This window comes from Scylla paramamosain, chromosome 17, assembly GCF_035594125.1.
Source record: "Scylla paramamosain isolate STU-SP2022 chromosome 17, ASM3559412v1, whole genome shotgun sequence".
Lineage (NCBI taxonomy): Eukaryota > Metazoa > Arthropoda > Malacostraca > Decapoda > Portunidae > Scylla > Scylla paramamosain.
The window spans coordinates 22715686-22728185 of record NC_087167.1 but is presented as its reverse complement, the minus strand read 5'-3'; positions in this window follow the sequence as shown (position 1 = coordinate 22728185).

The following is a 12500-nucleotide window of genomic DNA, read 5'->3' as shown; positions in this document are numbered from 1 at the left end:
TCTCTCTCTCTCTCTCTAACTCCCTTCGTGATTTCTGGCATCTAGCCAAAAAGTATCTCCAATAACTTTGCTGCTTCTTCTTTCCCTACTCTATTTCAACCAGATGGCACCACTGCTATCGCATCTATTTCTAAAGCTGAAATCTTTGCTCAAACCTTTGCTAAAAATTCTACATTGGACGATTCTGGGCTTGTTCCTCCCTCTCCTCCACCCTCTGACAACTTCATGCCACCTATTAAAATTCTTCGCAATGATGTTTTCCATGCCCTCGCTGGCCTAAACCCTCGGAAGGCTTATGGACCGGATGGGGTCCCTCCTATTGTTCTCCGAAACAATGCCTCCATGCTTGCACCTTGCCTATTCAAATTCTTTCAGCTCTGTCTGTCAACACTACCTTTCCTTCTTGCTGGAAGTTTACTTACATTCAACCTGTTCCTAAAAAGGGTGACCGTTCTAATCCCTCAAACTACCATCCTATTGCTTTAATTTCCTGCCTATCTAAAGTTTTTGAATCTATCTTCAACAGGAAGATTCTTAAACATCTATCACTCCACAACCTTCTATCTGATCGCCAGTATGGGTTCCGTCAAGGCCGCTCTACTGGTGATCTTCTGGCTTTCCTTACTGAGTCTTGGTCATCCTCTTTTAGAGATTTTGGTGAAACTTTTGCTGTTGCCTTGGACATAATTATCAAAAGCTTTTGATAGAGTCTGGCACAAAGCTTTGATTTCCAAACTACCCTCCTACGGTTTCTATCCTTCTCTCTGTTTACTTCATCTCAAGTTTCCTTTTTGACCGTTCTATTGCTGCTGTGGTAGACGGTCACTGTTCTTCTCCTAAATCAATTAACAGTGGTGTTCCTCAGGGTTCTGTCCTGTCACCCACTCTCTTCTTATTATTCATTAATGATCTTCTAAACCAAACTTCTTGTCCTATCCACTCCTACGCTGAAGATACCACCCTGCACTTTTCCACGTCTTTTCATAGACGTCCAACCCTTCAGGAGGTAAACATATCACGCAGGGAAGCCACAGAACGCCTGACTTCTGATCTTTCTAAAATTTCTCATTGGGGCAGAACAAACTTGATATTGTTCAATGCCTCAAAAAATCAATTCCTCCATCTATCAACTCGACACAACCTTCCAGACAACTATCCCCTCTTCTTCAATGACACTCAACTGTCCCCCTCTTCTACATTGAACATCCTCGGTCTGTCCTTTACTTATAATCTGAACTGGAAACTTCACATCTCATCTCTAGCTAAAACAGCTTTTATGAAGTTAGGTGTTCTGAGACGTCTCCGCCAGTTTTTCTCACCCCCCCAGCTGCTAACTCTGTACAAGGGCCTTATCCGTCCATGTATGGAGTATGCTTCACATGTCTGAGGGGGGTTCCACTCATACTGCTTTTCTAGACAGGGTGGAATCAAAAGCTTTTCGTCTCATCAACTCCTCTCCTCTAACTGACTGTCTTCAGCTTCTCTCTCACCGCCGCAATGTTGCATATCTAGCTGTCTTCTACCGCTATTTTCATGCTAACTGCTCTTCTGATCTTGCTAACTGCATGCCTACCCTCCTTCCGTGGCCTCGCTGCACAAGACTTTCTTCTTTCTCTCACCTCTATTCTGTCCACTTCTCTAACGCAAGAGTTAACTAGTATTCTCAATCATTCATCCCTTTCTCTGGTAAACTCTGGAACTCCCTGCCTGCTTCCGTATTTCCACCTTCCTATGACTTGAATTCCTTCAAGAGGGAGGTTTCAAGACACTTATTCATCATTTTTTGACCACTGCTTTGACCCCTGTATGGGACTGGCATTTCAGTGGGCATTTTTTTTATTACATTTTTGTTACCCTTGGCCAGTGTCCTTCCTACATAAAAAAAAAAAAAAATAGTAGTAGTAGTAGCAGTAGAAGTAGTAGTAGTAGTAGTAGTAGTAATGCTATTTTTCATATATTTAGTAATTTTTTTTTTTCATATTATTATTTATATTTATATTTTTTGTTTTGTTTTGACATTCATACGAATGCTATAAAGGTGAAGCATAGAAATTTATTTGATTAATTAATTAATTTATATATCTATTTATTTTGATTTTTTAAATTAATTTATTTATTTATTTTTATTATTATTATTTTTTTTTTTTATGTCTCTATGATAAGCAAAGCATTATAGAATTTATGAAAGCACATATCCTCTAGAGTCTTGCCCTACAAAAGATTCTGTAAAGTAAAAAATAAAGGGAATAAGTGTCAGTGACGTTTGATGAATAGAGGAAGGTGTGGCAGAAATTACCATAAAACGTATATAAATGAAAATTTATCTTCCTCGTATTTTCCAACTTGCGTTTGCTTCTTGAAAATTTAACTGGGTGGGTCATATAGCAGACATATTGTTCTTTCCTCCATTGTAGTTTGTTTCCAGCAAGCCCCCTAAATAAAGTTTTTTTTTTTTTTTTTTTTTTTTTTTTTTAAAGAAATGAGGAATTACATTCTAACGCTGATCACTGAGCGGAGCGTAGACGAGCTGCTATCCTCAAGGACGTTACCTCTCTCTCTCTCTCTCTCTCTCTAAATAAGACTTTAAATAAAAAGAATATATATATATATATATATATATATATATATATATATATATATATATATATATATATATATATATATATATATATATATATATATATATATATATATATATATATATATATATATTAAAAGACAATGAATATCCTCTGGGGAAGGGGTGACAATCCTTATTTAACCCTTAATTTCAGTTGAATTTTGACAAGTCTACGTTAAAATGTTTCCATTTTTCTGCAGTGATAAAGAAACGTAGAGGGTTAGCTAATATATTTAATTGTTAATTGTATCTTTTTTTCTTTCTTTTTTTCATTTATTCTTTTATTAATTTTTCTTTTCATTGCTTAATTATGCATTATGCCGACACTGCAGGTTACAATTGCAGATATTGCAAGTATTTTTGACACAATACAAGTACATCCAGCTAAACTATTGCTACAGTATAGAGAGAGTATTTCGATTACATACCTTATTCTTCATCTTCTTTTCTTCTTTTTTTTTTTTAATAAATATAATAATAAATAAATAAGTAAATAGGTATTGTCAAATGAAATCGTCGAGATTACGCAGGGGTTTCGGGCAATACTTGGATGGGTGACTACACAAGCCTCATCTGTCTGAAAAAAAAATAAATAAATAAAAAAAATAAGAATAAGAATAGGGAGAATGAACGAAAATTTTAAGTAATAAAGATAACAGTAAGAATTATTATAACAAGAATAAGAAAAATTACAATAAAGGAATATAAAAAAAAAGAAAGAAAGCATCCCATGTCTTTCTTCCTAATTGTCATAGAAGGGTGAATTCTTTTGTATATTTTCCAACATTTCCAATACAACGATATGAATGGGGGAAGAAAGAATAAGAATAATAGAAAGAAGGCCTCCCAACACCTAGTTCTCCGGTCTTGGCCAATTAGCTAACGGCGGGATCAGCGCAGTTAAGCAGGGGGTCCGGGAAGAACTTGGATGGGTGACCACAAAAGCCTCATCTCTCTGAGAATAGAAAAAAATAGCAATAAGAATGAGGAGAATGAACGAAAAACGAAAATAATAAAATAACAATAACAACTATAATAAAAAAAAGAAGATTAAGAATAAAAAGAACAAAAATAAGGGAAAAAAGTAATAATATATCTCTCTTGCTAATTGTCGTAGAATTATGAATGAAGGGTTAATTTTAGTGCATATTTTCCAACATTTTCAGCACAACAATGCAACAACAATACAGGAAAGAATAAGAATAAGAGAAATAAGCCCTCCCAACACCTTGTTCTCCGCTCTTGACCAATCAGCTGACGGCGGGATCAGCAAGGTTAAGCAGGGGGTCCGGGCAGAACTTGGATGGGTGACCGCACAAGCCTCATCTCTCTAAAAGTAGGATAAATAAGAATAAGATAAGGAAGAATAATAAAAAAAAATGAAAATAATAAAGATAACAATATTAATTATGACAAGAATAAGAAAAAAATAGAATAAAAAGAATGAAAAAAATAAGAATATCACAACTTTCTTGCTAATTGTCTTAGAATTTTAAATGACATGTCAGTTCTGCTGTATATTTTCCAAGATTTGTTATGAATGAGGGAAGAAAGAATAAGAATAAGAATAAGAATAAGAACAAAATGAATTAGACTAACAATAATGATCACATCTTTCATGCGGTGACTGCGTGGGCGATGAGCCTCACTGGACGTTTCTGACCAATCACAAGGCAGGGTTGGAGTCGTCGGGCCCACCCGATTCATATATAAAGGGATTTTGTGGGAAGCGCGGGCAGACTCAGCTGAGTGTTCGTTGTGAGTTGTTGTTACCACAACTATGGCACGTACCAAGCAAACGGCTCGCAAGTCCACTGGTGGCAAGGCGCCCCGCAAGCAGCTTGCTACAAAGGCAGCTCGCAAGTCTGCTCCAGCCACTGGAGGTGTCAAGAAACCCCACCGTTACAGGCCTGGAACCGTTGCTCTCCGTGAGATCCGCCGTTATCAGAAGAGCACTGAGCTGCTTATCAGGAAACTGCCTTTCCAGCGCCTGGTGCGTGAAATTGCTCAGGATTTCAAGACTGACCTCCGCTTCCAGTCCTCTGCTGTCATGGCTCTCCAGGAAGCTTCCGAGGCTTACCTCGTGGGTCTGTTTGAGGATACCAACCTGTGCGCCATCCATGCCAAGCGCGTGACTATCATGCCAAAGGACATCCAACTGGCTCGTCGCATCCGTGGCGAGCGTGCCTAAGAAGTCATCCACGAATGATCTTCATAACAGCAATATCTAGGCCCTTTTTAGGGCCAAACATCTCTTTCATTAAAGAATTTTCATAGACAATCTGTTTGGTTTTGTGGAAGAAAATATTTATTTTCCATCTTTCAGTATCAGGTATCGACTTTCAACTCAATATCCTTCCCCCCTTTTTTTTTTTTTATATTATTATTATTATTCCCTCTTCCATGGCCATATCTCTTTCACTTGGGAGAATTTTTATCTTTCTTTATCTCTATTTTTTTTTTATCTTTTCTTTATCTCCACAGAATAATAATCACGATAATAATAAGCATAATAATAATAATAATAATAATAATAATAATAATAATAATAATAATGATACAATAATTATTATAATAATAATCATAATAAAAACAACAATATTAATATTATTAATAATGATAATAATAATAATAATAATAATAATAATAATAATAATAATAATAATAATAATAAAAATAATAATAATAATAATATTAATAATAATAACAATAATTATAATAATAATGCATTTGTCTATATCGTATCTTTTTTCCTTTTCAAGTGTGGCTCCAATGGAGCCGGGTATTATTTTATACTGGCAGCAGTATACTGGCCGCCTGTTTACTTGGAGGAGGTATACTTGGTAACAGCCTTGGTGCCTTCAGAAACAGCGTGTTTTGCCAGTTCACCAGGCAGAAGAAGACGGACAGCGGTCTGGATTTCCCGGCTGGTGATGGTGGAGCGCTTGTTATAGTGTGCCAGGCGGGATGCCTCGGCAGCGATGCGCTCGAAAATGTCATTCACGAACGAGTTCATGATTGACATGGCCTTGGAGGACACGCCAGTGTCTGGGTGGACTTGCTTGAGCACCTTGTAGATGTAGATGGAGTAGCTCTCCTTCCTCCTGCGCTTCTTCTTCTTGTCGCCCTTGGCAATGGCCTTCTGTGCCTTGCCAGCTTTCTTGGCAGCCTTTCCTGATGCTTTGGGAGGCATAGTGTCGCCGTACTGCTGTGAGAACGAGTGTGCGTTTTCTCAGTTGAAAAGTGGTATATATATTAGCGTGCCTACTCAGGATCAGGAGTCGCCACCTCAGCGAGCGTCCTGATTGGTCCAGACGCGCTCTGGGCCGATCTGATCTCGCGTATATATAGCCGTTTTTCCCAAAATTCACTACTTGCTCGCAGAGCTACCGACGAGGTTAGAGTACTCGCGCTCCTCATTTATCACCAACAACAACAACTACTACTACTACTACTACTACCACAACATCCATTATCATGTCTGGACGCGGCAAGGGAGGAAAGGTGAAGGGAAAGTCAAAGTCCCGTTCCAGTCGTGCTGGACTCCAGTTCCCGGTCGGCAGGATTCATCGCCTTCTAAGGAAAGGCAACTACGCCGAGCGCGTGGGTGCTGGTGCCCCCGTGTACCTTGCGGCAGTTATGGAGTACCTGGCTGCTGAAGTCCTTGAGCTTGCCGGCAATGCCGCCCGTGACAACAAGAAGACTCGCATCATCCCACGTCACCTGCAGCTGGCCATCCGCAACGACGAGGAACTTAACAAGCTCCTCTCCGGAGTCACCATTGCACAGGGTGGCGTGCTGCCCAACATTCAGGCCGTGCTCCTTCCCAAGAAGACTGAGAAGAAGTAAATAAAGGGCCTCCCTCCCCTTCAGCCAATATCACCATCAATCCGGCTCCTCTTCGGAGCCACACGTTCAAACATCTAGAGAGTTGTGTAGACTATACTGGTATATCAATAATAAGCAAGTAGTGTATTTATTTTCGAGTTAGTTATTTGTTATTATTATTATTATTATTTAGTCAGGCACGCAAGTGACCGAGAATAAATATGTATACTATATTTCTACTAATGTACCTGCTGTGTGTCACAGTGGAGAGTTGATTAGATGTGTTGCCTATTGTGATATGTTGAGCGTCTTTTTCATCTCAATGTATATTTTGTTTTATGAGAAACTGAGAACGATGAGGGGCGTGATCATTGAAATAAGTCAATGATAATAATAATAATAATAATAATAATAATAATAATAATAATAATAATAATAATAATAATAATAATAATGATAATAATAATAATAATAATAATAATAATAATAATGATAATAATAATAATACTTGGAGAAGACCTGATGAAGTGAGAAAGATGGTTATAATTAATAATGGTTTCTTTTCTTAGCTCAGATAGTGATAGTGAACATGGTTATGAGAAAGTAGTAGTAATAATAGTAGTCTATGGTCCTTCTTTCTTTTCATGTTTGTGGACCTTAAAAAGGTCCGGGAGATGATGTTATTCAATGATGATAATGCAAGCTGAATAGCTGGCACCATCTCAATAATGGAGCGATTTAACCACCAAATCCGTACAGGGTACGGCCCTGACGCTTGAGGGCGTAGACAACGTCCATGGCAGTAACGGTCTTACGCTTGGCGTGCTCGGTATAGGTGACAGCATCCCTGATAACGTTCTCAAGGAACACCTTGAGCACCCCACGAGTCTCCTCGTAGATGAGACCAGAGATGCGCTTGACGCCACCTCGGCGAGCTAGACGACGGATAGCAGGCTTGGTGATTCCCTGGATGTTATCACGCAGAACCTTACGGTGACGCTTGGCGCCTCCCTTTCCAAGACCCTTGCCTCCCTTGCCGCGGCCAGTCATGGTGATGAGAGCTGCTAGTACGACGTCCGAACGGTCTAACAGGAAGCTCACGAATGTGCCTCAAATAGTGAATAGTGAATAGGATAGGAAAGTGTGGGGGAAAGGAAGATGTATTGATGAGGGAAAGTGGGTGAGAAGAGAAGTGTGAAGGAAAGTAGGAGGTAGAAAGTATGTGGGCTTAACCACATTGCTTATTTTTTATGTGTTTACTTTTTTGTTATTACCAGCGCTTCAGAGCATGGGCCTTAAGGATAGGGGTACCCGAGGTTATCGACAGATTGAATATATGTTTTATGGTTTAATGTGTATATATTGGAGTAGGTGACTGTTGGTTTGCGGCAATTATTGAGCTAGGGAACCAATTGTGATTGAAGTCATTATTTCTTTCGTTTATTAAGCTGTTGTACATATCTTCATTATTGTGTTTTATTGTTTCCCATATGTTTTTTGCTTTATAGTGAATGGATATGTTAATAGGAATGACCTTGTATTTCAAATGTAATTGTTCAATGTTTGATGTCCTATCATTGTCACTCCAGTTAATAAATCGCAGGGCTTTATTTAAAACTCTTTGCAATTTTAGTTTCTGACTATTTGTAGTAGCGTTTATTGGTATTGGTGGATACTCTAGGATAGGTATTAATAGCGTTTTTATAAGTGTTGTTTTAATGTGGGGAGTTAAATTTTTAAATCTGTATAGTTTACTTAAAGCTGCCGTTCCTCTGTGTATTCTCTCTGTTATGTGAGTTGTAATTCCCCTCCGGTGTATTTTAAATCTCAGTAGTTTTCCATCATTGTTTGGCTCTATAATTTTGTTATTTATTGTAAGCTTTTCTGATTTAATTTGTGCTATTGGGATAATTTTAAATTTTTCCTCACTAGTTTTAATCTTCCACATTTTTTCATAACAATTAATTCTGTTTATTTCTCTTTCAGCTTTGTATTTCATCATGAGTTTTGATTTACTGTTTGTGATAATGACCTGTGTTACATCGTCTGCATATATAGTGTCAAGGCAAGATGGTCCAGCTGCAGGTAAATCATTAGTGTATAATGTATATAATGTAGGTGATAGCACACTGCCTTGTGGTACTCCGCTCATTAAATTTATACAGGTACTGGTTTTATTGCCCATATAAATGGTGGCTACTCTGTTATCTAAAAAGGTACAAAGTATTTTTTCTAGAGATGATGGTAGATTGACTTGTAATATTTTATACTTTAGGCCCTCGTGCCACACCTTGTCAAAGGCTTTGGTGACATCTCTTAGTATTAGTGTGATTTGTTGTTTATTGCTCAGTGCGTTGGATATGGTTTCATAAGTTGTGGCTATTGCTGTAGTTGTACCTTTTTGTGGGCGGAAACCATGTTGCCTGTCTTTCAAAACATTATTTTCGATAAGGAATGAGTTCAATCTTCCTTGAATGATTTTCTCAAATAATTTGCCTGGCACTTCTAAAAGAGAGATAGGTCTGTAGTTGATGGGATTTTTAGTTGATTTATTTTCTTTTGGGATGAATTTTATTACTGCTTTTTTAAATATATTGGGGAAGTATCCTGCAGTAAAAGAGGCATTGTATATATTTGTTAACATTTCGATGGCATTGTCTGGACATTTTTCTAATACAGTTTTATTTATTTTCGAGTATCCTGGTGCTTTGTTTTTTGTTTGTCTTATACGCTTTCTTACATCGTCAGGTGTTATTAGTCTTGTATAGAAATTATTGTTGTTTAACATATTAAAGTTTACCGTTGGTGAGGGTGTTGTTCGTTGTTGGTTCATTTGTAAGTAATTGTTAACATATACAGTGTTTTCCCTATCGAAGGCTGCTTCTTCTAAGGGGGTTATTCTAAAAATTTCTTCCCAAGTTCTTTTCATAATATCACATTTTTCTGCATCTGAGTGATATTTTCTTCCATTATTGTCTTCCAGATATGTAATTTGTTGTGAATGCATGCCTCTTAGTTTATTGATTTTATTCCAGAATGACTTTGTGTCCTTGCATGAGTTAATAATTTTTTTTATTTGATCTTCCCATTTTTTGTTATACTCTTCTTTACATCTTTCTCTTAGTTCCAGCCTTATTTGTGTGTATCTTCTATAACTTATGTACGTCCAGCCATATCTTTGTGCATCTGTTTTGAGTGCCTGGTATTCTTCTTGTAGGTTTTTTATTTGGGGAGTGATTTTTAGCTCATATATTTTACCTTTGCTCTTAGGAATATTTTCCTCCATTGCATTTTTAACGGTATTAAGCCAGTTTTGAGCCTCTGCCTCTATTTGATTTGTAGTAGAACCTTGTAGGCTCTTAAGCGTAATTTTGTTGGATAGTGATTCTTTAAAGTGATCCCAGTTAGCTTTTTTAAAGTTATATGTCTCCTCTTGTTTCTTTAATATTGCTGTTGTAGAAATTTTAAAAATTATTGGAATGTGGTCTGAGCTAGTAACATTGCCTGGTTCACTATAGGTATTTAGGAAGTGATGTTTGTTTGCTAAAATTTTGTCTGGGTTGGTGGCTGTACCCTGTCGTATAAATGTTGGATAATGTGGACCAAGGTGTGTCAAGTTTCCAGTGTTAATTAATTGAACTAGGCTTCGCCCCACTGTGTTGCTACTACTGTTTCCAAAGTTAGTGTGTGATGCATTAAGATCTCCTAATATGTATGTTGGAATATTGTTGTTCATTAAATTGTATATATCTGGATATGGGAGATATGGTCTTCTGGGTGGCAGATACATAGTGGCTATTATTATTGGTCCTAATGTAGTATCTATTTCTACTGCTAGTACATCTGTGAGAAAATCATCATAAAATTTGTGTTGTATTGTATTTTTTATTGCTATTGCACTTCCATCATTTGCCTCTTGAGTCGTGTTAGTTCTGTATATTATATATCCTGGTAAATTTAATGACTCATTGCTTTTAAGGCCATGGCTGTTCAAGAGCGCTATATCAGGTTTGACATTAAGTATATTTAACGTTATTGACTGCTTATTAGTTTTCCAGTGCATTACATTGTGTTGTAGTATGGTTATTGAGTGTATACTGTTATTCATTATTCCTTGTTTTCCTAATGCGTGGGTCTCGTACCTCTACAGGTGATCTTTCTATAACTAGCCCTGGTCTTATCTTTCTAAATTGTCCTTTATCAACTGTCCTCCAACATCCTTTCAATATTATTCTTCCGCTTCTTATCATGTCTAATACTTCTTTATCACTTGATTCCTTTGATGTAAATGTAAATTTGTATTTCCCCGAATCAATTCCTTCTAGTAGATCTGTTGTTGTAAAGTTGCCTTTTGGCCAGCCTCTGTCTTCGCTCACATGTAGCTCTAGGCCAATTTTTTTGGCTTCAAAGTTTGGGAGCAATTCTTGTTCAAGCTCTTCTAGGGTCTCATTAATTGTTGTCTCATGAATTTTGTTACTTGTGTTTGGTTGGTGATCTCTGGCTACAGTGGAGGTTTTTTCTATGATTTTGCTTGAATCTGGGGATTCAGGGATCTTTATTCCTGGAAGGCCATTTAATTTTAAAGTTGTATTTAGAACTTCTTGGTATGTTCCTGGCTTTTCAATATTTTTGTAGTGTGCATGTAGGATGCAAGTTTGTATTTTTAGCATCTCTTCTTTGGTTATTTCTGGTATGGTATATTGTGCGTGTAGTGGGACAGTGATCTGATTGTTGGTGTTTGTAATACTTGCGTATGTTGTTGACGTCTTCTCTCTCTCAGCTTTTCTTTTGTTCTTCAATATTTCTTTTCTTTTTGGGCATTTCATTGCAAGGGTACTGTGGTTCCCATCACAATTTATGCATTTCTTTTGAGATTCTTGGCACTGTTGCCAAATATGATCCTGCTTTCCACACTCTGAACAAATTTTATACTCTTTCTCTTTGTTACATTCCTTGGTATTGTGTTTTTCTAATGCATAGCAGCGCATGCAGGTGATGATAGGAATGTATGTTTCAATATGAATATCTCTAGTTGGTATACTTAGGTTGAATGCCAGGATGCCGTGTTCTGTACATTTTTTTGCAGTTGTTGTCTGGATGAAAGTTATCTTTATTGTATTTGAGTTTGGAAACTTTATGACTGACTCCATACACTCATCCCCCATCCATCCATTTTCCTTAATGATTTCCTCAGCAATGTCTTGTTCATTATGATCATAAATCAATTCATCTACGCGTGTAACTATTATACTTTTCTTTGCTCTCAGTTGTGGTGGCAGTATGGGGGTAAATCCACTTTCCTCTAGCTTTGATTTTATCTCTTTGGTAAAGAGTTTCTCAGCATGCTCCTCGCTAACAGGGAGTATGACGTAGCCTTCAGTTGCATCGAAGACTTTGGTGGTATGGATATGATTGGAGCATAGTATTTCCAAGAGTTTTATTTTTTTTTCTTTGCTATTTGTACTTTTATTTTTTATTCTAACTCGTGCCATTTTTTCTTCATCCTCGTTAGGTGGTCTTGGTTGCGACGGTGCGTTGGCAATGTAGATTGCAGAGATTATGTTTACACAAACCTGGTGGACTTCTGCGTGATGATCTTATTCGTGACTATATAGTGGTAGTGTTGAGTATGAAGATTACTTTGAACAATCTTGTGATTTGATGTAGTATTGAGCTGGTGGGTAACTGAAGTAGTCTTCGCTGTGGTCAGATATTGGTAGTGGCGATATATATTGATCGTCATAACCTGCCTACGGTACCCGGTACTAAATCCTCCCCCCCCTCTAAAGGGGGTCGTAGGAGGCCCAGGTCCGCCCCCGTAAGGGGTCTTAGCCTATTCCTACAAGTTGCCGCTGAACAGCAGGTACACGTGAAAGAGGTGGTGTAGAAGACCACCTCAGAAAAACAAAAACAAGGCAGTCACCTGGACCCACCAACTAGGACAGAAGGCAGAGCGATCAGTGCCTGGCCTAATGGTATCGCAGGTTGTCCCCGAAGGACGAAAAGGAAAAATTAGTAGAAGGCAAAGAGGGAGGTCAACCGTACTCCTCCC